The sequence below is a fragment of the Pollicipes pollicipes genome, unplaced genomic scaffold (genome assembly GCF_011947565.3).
Source record: "Pollicipes pollicipes isolate AB1234 unplaced genomic scaffold, Ppol_2.1 Scaffold_2555;HRSCAF=2994_pilon_pilon_pilon, whole genome shotgun sequence".
NCBI classification, from domain to species: domain Eukaryota; kingdom Metazoa; phylum Arthropoda; class Thecostraca; order Pollicipedomorpha; family Pollicipedidae; genus Pollicipes; species Pollicipes pollicipes.
Window position 1 is genome coordinate 5,974,487 of NW_023596136.1, and position 11,771 is coordinate 5,986,257.

Here is an 11,771-nt window from a genome sequence, read left to right on the forward strand (position 1 = left end):
ACACCGAGCTGCCGCCACCAGCTTTCTTCGTCCGACTTTCAGCAGTCCCTTGTCGTTCGCACCGGTTTGTGACACAGCGCGGCCGACTCGTCGAGCGGGCCGTGACACGTGCCGCGTGCCTCGGCGCGCCTCTCAGCGCCTCGGCGCCGGGCGCACGTGCCGCTCGGCTGCGCGGCCGTCTCGGCTGTTACCCGGCCACGGCGGCTGGCGCGCCGTGGCCGCGCGCGCGGCCAGCCTCAGATCCGGCGTCGGTCGCGACCGGTAACAACCGCCCGCCGAGTTCACTGGCACACGGCAGGTTAACAAACGCGGCGGCGGCGCGCTGCGGGTCGCGACCTCTGGTCTCCTTCTGCCGGCGGCGGCGGCGGCGGCCGGGGCGCGCGGAACGGGTGTGGGGTCAGGGCTGGGGTCGCGTGCCGGGCGCCGGCCGCGCCGACGTGCCGCCCCGGGGGCGGCCGCGAGCCCGTTACACAACGCACACGCGCCGGCCGACACAACACATGTCAGCGGCCGCAATGATAGCCGGCTGGCCACTGTGAATAGCGGCTGTGATGGGCGGTGGGAAACGGGGCCGCAGCTCGGCACGCGGCTCCGGGGCCGGCAAGGTCACAGGGGGCGGGAAGGAGTGACGGCGCCGGCGCCAGGCTCTCCCGTCATCGTCGTCATTCAGCGAGCCGATCCTGGAGGCTGCGGCCTTGTAAAAAGCAGGCAGTGACTCAATCAACAGGAAGAATCGGGCGAGCGCCGCAGCGTGCAGCTGACCATGAGAGAGGAAGGCACACGGAGCGAGGCTGCAACACTGCAGACAGGCTGCCGCGCTCGGTCAGGCCGCCGGTGCGGTGTGTAGAGAGCACCAGCGCGGTGCTCCGACGGGACGTTCCGCTGGCGCCCGAGGCAGACGGCCACTGTCCGACAAGAGGCGGGTCGCCAGGTCCCGCGGCGCCCGCCAGGGAGCCGTCGGCCGCCCGCCGACCCCACCTGATGGAGCGTGGCGCTTCATAATCGGCGCGACGCGGCCGTCACGGCGCGGCTGCCGGCAATCGCTCGGCCACCGACGCGCGCCGTCCGCGCCATTCGCGCCGGCTGGGTCCGATTCTGCGCGTCGGCCTTGTCTACGGTGCTAATCCGCACGCTCCTGGGTGGCGAGGTGACGCCTGGGGTGGCGGGGTGGCACCTGGGGTGGCGGGGCGTGACCTGCGCCGCTGACCCGGGGTCGCCGGTGGCGCCCCACCGCTGTACCTGATCACTGGGTGCCGCCAGGTGAAATACGCCGCGCCTCGCCGGCTCTCCCACGGTGATGCTCTCTTGACTTCCTCCACTTTCACTTCCGCGTGCTTTGTGTTGTCCCCGCGTCCTGTCGCTGACTGCCTCCTTGTGTACGCGGCCTGAGAGCGTTTGACATGCATGGATGGCTGAGTGTGCGCCTGGGTGGAGACTCCGAGTGCGCATGCGCGCGAATGTGCGTGCATCCGTGAGCTGGCGTCTGCGTGATGCCGCATTCGCACAGGCTCACTCACATCACGCCTACGCACCGAGCCAGTGCGAGACCGGGTCCTCCGTGGCGCGCTCTCCGCAGACCGGCCGTCGTCGGGCCGACGCGCGGTCGATGTTCGTCGCGCCGACGTACGCCGGCTGCGGCGGCGGCAGCGGCAGCCGGCGCCGTCGGCCGGCCTGACCTCCTTCCGGCAGCACGCGCGGGCCGGCCGCTCCGACCGGGTCAGCCGCAGTTCAGCGGCCACGGCCCACGCCACTTTCTAACCACGCCGGCTCAGCGGTGCGCCGACGGCCGGCGTGAAGAGCGCGCCAGCTGCGGGCGGGGCAACTGCTCCGGCCGGCGCGCGCGCCGCGCAAGACCGAGCCCACTATCTACGTCGATGTAAACAGACCCAGCGCCGATCACTGCGGACGGATGTCAGAACTGGGGCGGAGGTCGAGGAGGGCTCCTTCGTGCAGGTGCGCGACATGCCGCCTTTGCCGCGGTGCAGCGGTGGCTGGTGCGTGGTGTATCCGTTTGTGATCAGAGCGGTGACGGAGCCCGGGCCATGTTGTCCGGATTTTTCGTTCCTTCTTATGGACCGGCCTCGGTCCGCTGACGTCAGGCACGTCTCACGTGTACTGACCACCTCAGCAGGGGCGGCCCCTCGACTCCTATGGATGCAGTGCTCCCTGTCTCCTCGGTCGCTCGAGTTATCAAAAGCATCTCTCAGAGGGAGGGGGCAGCCCCTTAAGTTTTCTGGGACCAGTTTCGGTCTTTCCGAGTCCTCTTGGGTCAATTTAGGGAAAGACAGCCTCTCGAGTCCTACAGGACTCCATTTGGTCACAGCCGTCCTCACGAGCCATTGGGGACTAACCTTGGTCCCGCGCATCACTCACCAGACGTCCTGTTTTTACCCGTCCTCTCCCCACTCGGGCATCGGTAGTCTGTCTCCGCCCAGCCACCCATCATCGCAGTCCGGCTTTTGCAGCGGTCTCTCCCCTCCCCCCCCCCCCTCTGGCGACGAGTTTCGGCCCTGTGTGTCACCCGTCCCGGCCTCGTCTGTCACCCGTCCCGGCCTCGTCTGTCACCAGTCTCCGTCCAGTCAGACCAGCTGGACCGCACCCAGACCCCGACACGACACCGTTCGCTGGTGACTGGTGATGGGTCCGCGGGAACCGGTCACCGCCCGTGCGCGCCCCGCCGCGGCCGGCGTTTTCCCCGTGTGGCTGATCTCGGACCGATAATGACGCCATCAAAGGCTCCAGCCAAGGTCGCCGCCGGCCCGCTCGCGGGCTCGTGGGCGGGGTGGCGTCCCGGATCGGGCCGCCCCGGGCCGAGGGTACATACCGTCCGGTACACGCTGTCTGTGGATCATGGGCCTGGGGATCCGGAACGGCATCATGATCCGGCCGTGTTACTCCAGGCTCCAGCCCGGTGAGGTGCGCCTGTATTCCGCAGTGCTCTGCCAGTCGGCTCTCCCTCGCCGCAGCAGACCCCGTCAAGCCGTGCTGTGCCCAGAAGGAGGCCGACCCAGCCGGGCCGACCGAGCCGGGCCGACCGAGCCGGACCGACCGAGCCGGACCGACCGAGCAGCGCCGACCGAGCCGGGCCGACTGAGCCGGGCCGACCAGGCCGCTGTAGTTTCTCCGACCCTCTCACCCGGGAATCGTGCGTCCGGCGACTGCAGGCCGGACGGCGCAGGGCGCCGCGCCCCCTCCAACAGTGCAGAGTACGGGGGGGGGGGGGGAGGCGGAGAGCAGGCCGCTTTGTTGGAGAGCGGGCCGCTTTTCCGGAGAGCGGGTCGCTTTGTCGGAGAGCAGGCTGTTTGCACGGCGCTGCGCGGCGGGGTGAACATCTTCGGACACGGACGTCTATTTTCATTTGGCTAATGCGTTCACGGGGCGGCGCCGAGCACGCTCATGATGTCTGGCGGGCGATGGGAGCGGACCTGTCACGCACTGATGGCGGTCAGAGCTGACTCAGCCGACACGGCCGCCGGAGCCGGTGACCGTCGAAACCGACACCGGTGGAGGCGGTCCGAGCCGACAAAGGCACCGGAGCCGGTGACCGTCGAAATCGACACCGCTGGAGGTGGTCCGAGCCGACACAGGCGCCGGCACTTATGACTGTCGAAACCGACACCGGTGGAGGCGGTTCGAGGCAACACAGGCACCGGAGCCGGTGACCGTCGAAACCAACACCGGTGGAAGCGGTTCGAGGCAACACAGGCACCGGAGCCGGTGACCGTCGAAATCGACACCGCTGGAGGTGGTCCGAGCCGACAAAGGCACCGGAGCCGGTGACCGTCGAAACCGACACCGCTGGAGGTGGTCCGAGCCGACAAAGGCACCGGAGCCGGTGACCGTCGAAACCGACATCGGTGGAGGAGGTCTGGGTCGACACAGGCGCCGGCACTCATGACTGTCGAAACCGACACAGGCGAAGGCGGTACGGGTCGACACGGGCGCCGGAGCCGGTGACCGTCGAAAACGACACCGGCGGAGGCGGTCCGAGGCAACACAGGCGACAGGACCGACGACAGCCCAGACTAACAGGGGCACCATTACCCGTGACCGTCAACACTGAGGCGAGTGACAATGATATGACCCACCGCAGGTGGCGGCAGTCAGAGCTGACTCAGGTACGCGAACAGGTGACAATCACAACCGACACCTTTGGCAAGACTGCCGGCCGTCAGCGCTGACGTTGGTACCGGGCTGATGAATCAAACCAGCAGGCGGTGAATCATCCACGAGGGGCCGCGCCCTCCGGGGCCTACGCCGATCGGCGGCGGGCTGAAGAGCCCAGTCAGCCTTTTCGGAACTGCCTGGGGGCTGGCGCTCCGCCGTGTGTGGGAGAGGGGAGCCCTCAGCAGCCGGGTGGCCCCGCGCACGGCGGCGCCGCCGCGGCGGAGGCAGCAGGACGGCGGTATGCCGCATTGCCTGTTTAATGGCGGTGCGGCCTTCCGTTTGTGGCGTTACAAGGGACCCGACCAGGCCTGCGTCATGCCGGATCCCAATCTGAGTTCTCAGTGCCAATGTCCGGCCACCTGGGCTCCAAAGCTGGGGCTCTAAGCCGATCACCAGTGTCCATGTGCTCACACATTACCGAGATGCCGTTGAGGTCTGTCGGCCTAAAACCCATTTAAATTTTGAAAGCCTTCAGTAGGTAAAAGAGCGCATTGACGATATAAGGGGTGCTCCATGTCCATCCAGTCAAGGCTGAACCAATGTGCTAAGCCGTGTGGCGTGCCTTGGAAGGCCACAAGCCCTTGTTTTTGGAACTGCCAGCAATAAATTGACTGGCCCACATGATATCATGCGGAACCGCTGACGCGGTGAAAAAGGAGGGTTTATATCGACACTGCCTTTTATCCCATGGTGCAAATGCTGTTTAATGTCCAAACCTGTCCGCTTTTCTGAAATGTAGCGAATTCCTCCTGATATACTGCAGATCGGCTAAGTTTCTTTTTGAGCGGCGGCGCCACAGGTGATGTGCCGCTGCGCCGGCGCCGGCCGCAGGTCGCCCGCTTCAAAGCAGCCGTGGCGGGTCCGCGGATGGTCAGCCACGGCGCGGCGTGGGAAGCGCCTGGCCGGTCGGTGCTGGCGCGCGGCCGGCGCCGACGGCCCGGGGCCGGGCTGACGGCGATCACACACGAGCTGCCGGCCGACGTCCAGGCCTACCGTACAGCTCCAACGACCGGCGCCGTCCTGGACGGCTGTCACGAGCTGACGACCGGAACCCAGCGCCCTGAACCCTGCAGTGCAGCTCCAGGGATCGAGGCCGTCCTGGACGGCTGTCACGAGCTGACGGTCGGAACCCAGCGCCCTGAACCCTGCAGTGCAGCTCCAGGGATCGAGGCCGTCCTGGACGGCTGTCACGAGCTGACGGTCGGAACCCAGCGCCCTGAACCCTGCAGTGCAGCTCCAGGGATCGAGGCCGTCCTGGACGGCTGTCACGAGCTGACGGTCGGAACCCAGCGCCCTGAACCCTGCAGTGCAGCTCCAGGGATCGAGGCCGTCCTGGACGGCTGTCACGAGCTGACGACCGGAACCCAGCGCCCTGAACCCTGCAGTGCAGCTCCAGGGATCGAGGCCGTCCTGGACGGCTGTCACGGGCTGACGGCCGACGTCCAGCGCCCTGAACCCTGCCGGACAGCTCCAACGACCGGCGCCGTCCTGGACGGCTGTCACGAGCTGACGACCGGAATCCAGCGCCCTGAGTCCTGCAGTGCAGCTCCAGGGATCGAGGCCGTCCTGGACGCTGACAACTGGTATCAGTGGGGCCACCGCAATAGTTGGGAAAATGGAACCCTAGGATTTTGGCAACGTGTAGAAGTACAGAGACCAAAGCCCCGCAAGCCCCAAACGCTGGACAGGTGAGCTCGCCGATGGACGGGGCCGTGGGTGAGGGAGGCCGACTTCTGGCGGGGACCGTCACCGGCTCTCGGCCAGGGCAGGGAGACCGACTGCTAGGTGAGACCGTCACCGGCTCTCGGCCAGGGCAGGGAGGCCGACTGCTGGCAGAGACCGTCACCGGCTCTCGGCCAGGGCAGGGAGGCCGACTGCTGACAGAGACCGTCACCGGCTCTCGGCCAGAGCGAGGGAGGTCGACTGCTGGCAGAGACCGTCACCGGCTCTCGGCCAGGGTAGGGAGGCCGACTTCTGGCAGAGACCGTCACCGGCTCTCGGCCAGGGCAAGGGAGGTCGACTGCTGGCAGAGACCGTCACCGGCTCTCGGCCAGGGCAGGGAGACCGACTGCTAGGTGAGACCGTCACCGGCTCTCGGCCAGGGTGAGGGAGGTCGACTGCTGGCAGAGACCGTCACCGGCTCTCGGCCAGGACAGGGAGACCGACTGCTAGCAGAGACCGCCACCGGCTCTCGGCCAGGGCAGGGAGACCGACTGCTAGCAGAGACCGTCACCGGCTCTCGGCCCGCACAAGTGCGGAGGCCGCCTCGGCCGACCCGTCGACCCGGCACGCTCCTGTCGTACCACTGAGAGGAGCGCCCTCCGTCCAGCGCCCGGCACGCTCCCGCGTGACGGCACGTGTTCGTGTCCGTTACAGCTCCCTCCCCCGTAACCGCCGCCCGGTGCAGGCTCGCTTTCCGGGCCGGCACGTGTTCTCTGCCGCAGTTCCGTGATGACAGCGTCCGTGATTCCCCCCCGCTCCCTCTCCCCCCCCAGGACTGGGGAGGGGCGGCAGCCACCGCAGCCTTCACAGGAAGTTCCCGGATTTTGCTCTCGCGAATGTGGTGCAGCTAGAACTGTGCCGGGTTTCAGGTGGGCTGGCTTTCCTGCGCAACGGCGCTGCAAGCAGGCGCCATAGTGAGTTGCACAAATTGCGAACACGTGAGGGACGCTGCCAATAACTTTCACGCCCTGCACACGGTGGAAAGGGCACCAGTCTGAAAGCGGGACGTGGAGAAAAGAAATCAAACTCTGTTCAACGCTGTTTGGAATCTGTTTTCATCAATGGCGACGTTGATTCTTGCATGCCTTTCCGTGAATTCACCAGCAGGTTCAATAAGGTATTCATAGAAAAACCGACCGGGTTTTCCTCCTCGATACACTGATTTATTCACAAAAGAAGGCGACTACATAAATCTTCTGACTTACCGGCACACTTGACAGGCAAAGCTGCTTCTCGTTACATTTCGACGAGCTCCACTTGTCCCTCCAACCGAACACGGAACCACGCTCACGCCCTCGTGCCGGCGCTGAACGCACTCCACACAAAAAGCCTTCTAAAACGGCCATCAACGCCGCCGCCACAGCGGTCGTCTCCACCGCGGCGAAACCCCACCACCTGCCACCGGGCTGGGCATCTGGCCACGAGCCGGTCCGACGCGAGCGGCAGCCGCCTGCAGCCGCCGTCGGCGCGGGCTTCCCGCCGCGAAGGAGATCCCGCTCCAGCCGGCCAGGCGGTCCCGACTCTCGCGACGAGCAGAGCGGACCGACGGCGCCGCGGCCGTCGGCGGCGTCGCGGCCGGCGGCGTACGGTGTCGCGGCGGCCGGCGGGCGGCCAGTCGGTTCACACGGCCGCCGGCGCGGACGGACGGGACCGCGTCAGGCACGGCGCTCAGCCGCCGCCGCCGGGACGAGCGGCCGCGCCGGCGGCGGCGGCGGCGGCGGCGGCGGACGGCGCGCGCCGGGATCGACGCGGCGGAGGGTTGAGGCGCCGACCAGCTGGGCGCCGACGCATCGATCGACGAACCCGGACCAGTGAGGGGGAGGGGGGGGGGGGGGGGGGGGGGGGGAGCAGCGGCACGGGTCCCACGGGGGCCGTGCCGTCAATGGTGTGGCACGTGCCATCTCGATCCCGGCGCTCGTGCCGCCGCATCGGCAAAAGAGATTTTCTTGTGATCGATGCGCGTGTTTGGCGTGATGTGCCGAGCTGTGCCGGACGGGTAGGGCGGGACGATGAGGCTGTGATTGCTGGGAAAAGGACCGGGCCTTGTCAGTGAGGAGGTAATTATGTATAGTGCTGGGCGCATCCATTAATGGCGTAAAAGTCCGTAGTGGAGAAACTGTGTACAGCTTCGAGACTGCGTGGGTCGCAGCCTGAGACGAGCGCGTCAAAGATGGCTGACGAGTAATGAATGAATGGGCAATGAAATTCGATGCGCTTTCAACTAATGACAATGGACAAGTCTAGCAGAATCGGCTTGTTTTTCAAGTACGACACCATGCGGCGCTCGTCTACCGCCGGGGAAGTTGGAGATAGTGTGGGATCTTGTGCGTCAGTGAGCGAGCACAAGCTCATATTGTTCCTTTATTTTTCTTTGCGGCTGTGTAGGCCTACGACCGGAGTGGGCGCAGTGGAAAACACAGTGAGTGCCCGTGTTTTTTTCAGGAGCCTCAGATAAGCTTAAGCAATGGGCTATACTATTCACGGGACAGAGGCGAGGCGACAGAACCGACGGCCCATTGCTTTCCCCACGCCACGCGCGCCCGAACGGCCGCTCGACTGGCGGCGGCCGTTTATTTTGGGAGTGCGTGTCGCACTGTTTCAGGAGGGTCGCCCGCTGCCAGAGGCGCAGAGGCTTCGACGCATCATCCGGAAGTCAGGTCAGACAAGTGACAACGAACAAAGCAAACAGTTTGCCGAACAGCAGCCCCGCTGTCAAACAATCTGCCCGTCACGTCACACCCTCACACTTCATCACGTCCGTCACGAGCGACGCCGGGCGGCCACCCGCGAGTGACGGCGACCGCAGGTCGTCACACCCGACCCCGCACTCACCCTGCGTCGAGCGACGACCGGCGACCGGCGGCGCTCGTCGAGATCGATACGGCGCGAACGGCCGCGCCGAGGACGACGGTCCGAGCTCCTCGCCGGCCAGGTCCAGTCACGGGTCACCCACTGAGCACCGTCAGCACTGGCACATCACCGCCTGTTCACACCGCGGTGCCCGGTCGGCGGGCGGGGGCGGGAGCGGGGGCGGGGGCGAGGGCGCGGGGCGGGCGCGGGCGCGGCTGCGGCGGGGCGCCCGGCGTCGGCCGCGCGCACTGTCACACTGGCCGCGCAGCGTTGATGTCTCCCGCCGGCGCGCCGGCCGGCCGGCCACCGGCATTCAGTGCAGCGGCGAGCCGGGCGGCCGGCCGAGGGCGCCGCGCCGGGTCAGGTCACGCCAGGGTCAGGCAGGCGAAGGATCCGGTCAGGTAAGGTCAGATCTGGACCAGAACAAATCGGTGCGAGATCAGACCCGGTCTGGGTGGGGTGAGGCCGGGCCAGGTCAGGCCAGGCTTGTTGCCAGTACCCAGAACAGATCAGGGCAGGTCAGACGGCATCAGCTCACACGAGTCAGCGGTCAGCACTGGATGAGGTCATGTGGGGCACCAGCAGCGGAGCGGTGTGAGCCCAGGTCACACCACTGTCCTCTCAGACCACACTGGGCCAGGTCAGGTCAGGTCAGGGCAGGTCAGGGCAGGTCAGGTCAGGGCAGGCCTGCTCGGCCTAGCCAGGTATAGCGCGATGCCTCCATCCCACCGTGTTTACGATCGGCCACTCCCTGCGCAGTCGGCGCGGCTGAAGAGGCTCGCACCGCGCCGACCGTGGCGGGCCCCCATTTCGGCCCGGTTGGCCGCTCGGCAGCTTCGCTCCACCGCGCAGAGCTCTCAGACCTGTGATGGCCCTCGGCGCGCTGCGGAACCACCCAGAACAGGGGCGGCGGCGCCAGAGATCTGATCGATATTCGATGATCTCCAGGCAGAATTGGACTTGGACTCTTTTCCACAACTTTCCCCGCCTGTAACGGAGATGGGATTTACGTCATTCTCGACAGTTTGGCGATGTGAAGGGGTTGTCTTGATTATCAAGTGGTTGTGTCTGCGATATCGGCGGCGATAGGGATGAGACATTTTGGAAGGGCTCGGCCAAAATTGTGTGTGTTCCATGTACGACAGGATTTGAAATGTTTCGGTCTTGCGCCTCCGCCTTCCGAGGTAATCTAATCCTCTTTCAAAACCGCGCTTTGTTGCTCCATCCAAACACGCTCTATATCATGCCGACCGCTAATCGCATCTCCCCCCCCCCACTCATCGCTCGTGCACTATATAGGCTTAATTGAAAGCGTGCACAAAAGGCGTGCACAAAAATAGGCTTAATTGAAAGCGACCATCGATTTCGCATCAATAAGCTTTCAAAGTTTCGGACTTTTGTCTTCGCGGTATCACTAAGGGAAAATGTTGTTCGTACAAAATCACTAATACAATCATCAATATGATATGTTCCAATGTCTCGAGCTATTTTTTCAGCGTCGGAGAACTATACCTGGAAGAAGCGATGAGCTTCACTTTTAAGGAAGAAAGGCGTGCATACATATCTTTTTAGCATCTGTTAATGCGAAGAAATCCATCGGTAAGGAAGAAACATCGCAAATGCCCACAGCCAACAATCACGTGAAAAGAAACTACTTACTGTTCGTGATCAAGCAGCTCATCGCTTGCGTCAGCTATATTACTCCAACGATGAAATAAGGTCTCGAAAGTGAGCACAAAATATCGGCGAATGTATGGGTAATTTTGTGCAAAAAATACTTTGCCTTGATGCTGTAAAGGCGAAAGCCAGCACCTCGGTGATGGCCATGTGTTTTCGTATTGCTTTAGCGATACTAATGTATCTTGTACGCATTCAAGTACTAACACTACATAACCATAAAAGCATGTTATAAATGTACAGATGCACAACTTTCGTCCAAAAACAAAACTTATCCCTTGTGCCAGTTATATTTCTCCTACCCGGAAATCCGGCGATGAGATAAAGTCTCGTAACGTTACAGCATAAAACATCGCAGCCATATGAGTGAAGTTGTCTTTGACCCTTTGACAACGATGCATCAAGCATGCAAAAAACTTATACATATATATATATATATATATATATATATATATATAACTGCCGCACAACTTCGCTGAACCCATGGCCTCACCACCGGCAGCTTTCTATGACAGACAGCCTGCGCCGGCTTCCGTTAGCAGTCACTCACTCACTCACTCATCCATTCAGTCAGTCAGTCAGTCAGTGAGTCAGTCAGTAGCCCCACCCCGTGACACCGGGCAGATGAGGTCCGTCAGTGCGGGCTCAGCCCGGCGGCGGCGGTCAGGCCGGAGAGCACCGACCCGCGGCGGCGAGAGCCGCGCAGCTGCTCCCGCTGCCAACGCCAGCGAGGCTCACAGCCGGAAACGCCGATCACAGGTCGGTGGGTGCGGGTCCAAGATCGGCGCAGCAGGCATGCCACGTGCTGCAGAGAGCGCCCTCTGGAGCGGTGCACTCGCATTACCGTGAAGAGGTGAGCTCTACGCCAAACCTGCCGAAGATCCGCCGCCGAGGGGGGAGGGAAGGGCGAGGGGGGGGGGGGCGTAATGGCAGCGAACATCTGCGGGTGCTCACGGCCACAGGTGCCCAGTCCCCGCTGATGGTCCATCGCCGGACAGAGGGCATCTGCGGGTGCCCACGGCCACAGGCGCCCAGTCCCCGCTGATGGTCCATCGCCGGACAGAGGGCATCTGCGGGTGCCCACGGCCACAGGCGCCCAGTCCCCGCTGATGGTCCATCGCCGGACAGAGGGCATCTGCGGGTGCTCACGGCCACAGGCGCCCAGTCCCCGCTGATGGCCATCGCCGGACAGAGGGCATCTGCGGGTGCTCACGGCCACAGGCGCCAGTCCCCCGCTGATGGTCCATCGCCGGACAGAGGGCATCTGCGGGTGCCCACGGCCACAAGGCGCCCAGTCCCCGCTGATGGTCCATCGCCGGACAGAGGGCATCTGCGGGTGCTCACGGCCACAGGCG

At 64.4% G+C, this 11,771-nt stretch overlaps 1 protein-coding gene across 1 annotated transcript in view; it reads right to left on the minus strand.

Annotated features, from left to right (window-relative positions):
* DAAM (disheveled-associated activator of morphogenesis-like protein) overlaps nt 1–8,909 on the minus strand; it is a 40,900-nt gene extending 31,991 nt beyond the window's left edge. The window contains 1 exon segment of the mRNA XM_037228132.1: nt 8,722–8,909. The gene's annotated coding sequence lies outside the window, so the exon portion shown is untranslated.
* Nucleotides 8,910–11,771: the final 2,862 nt, after the last annotated feature.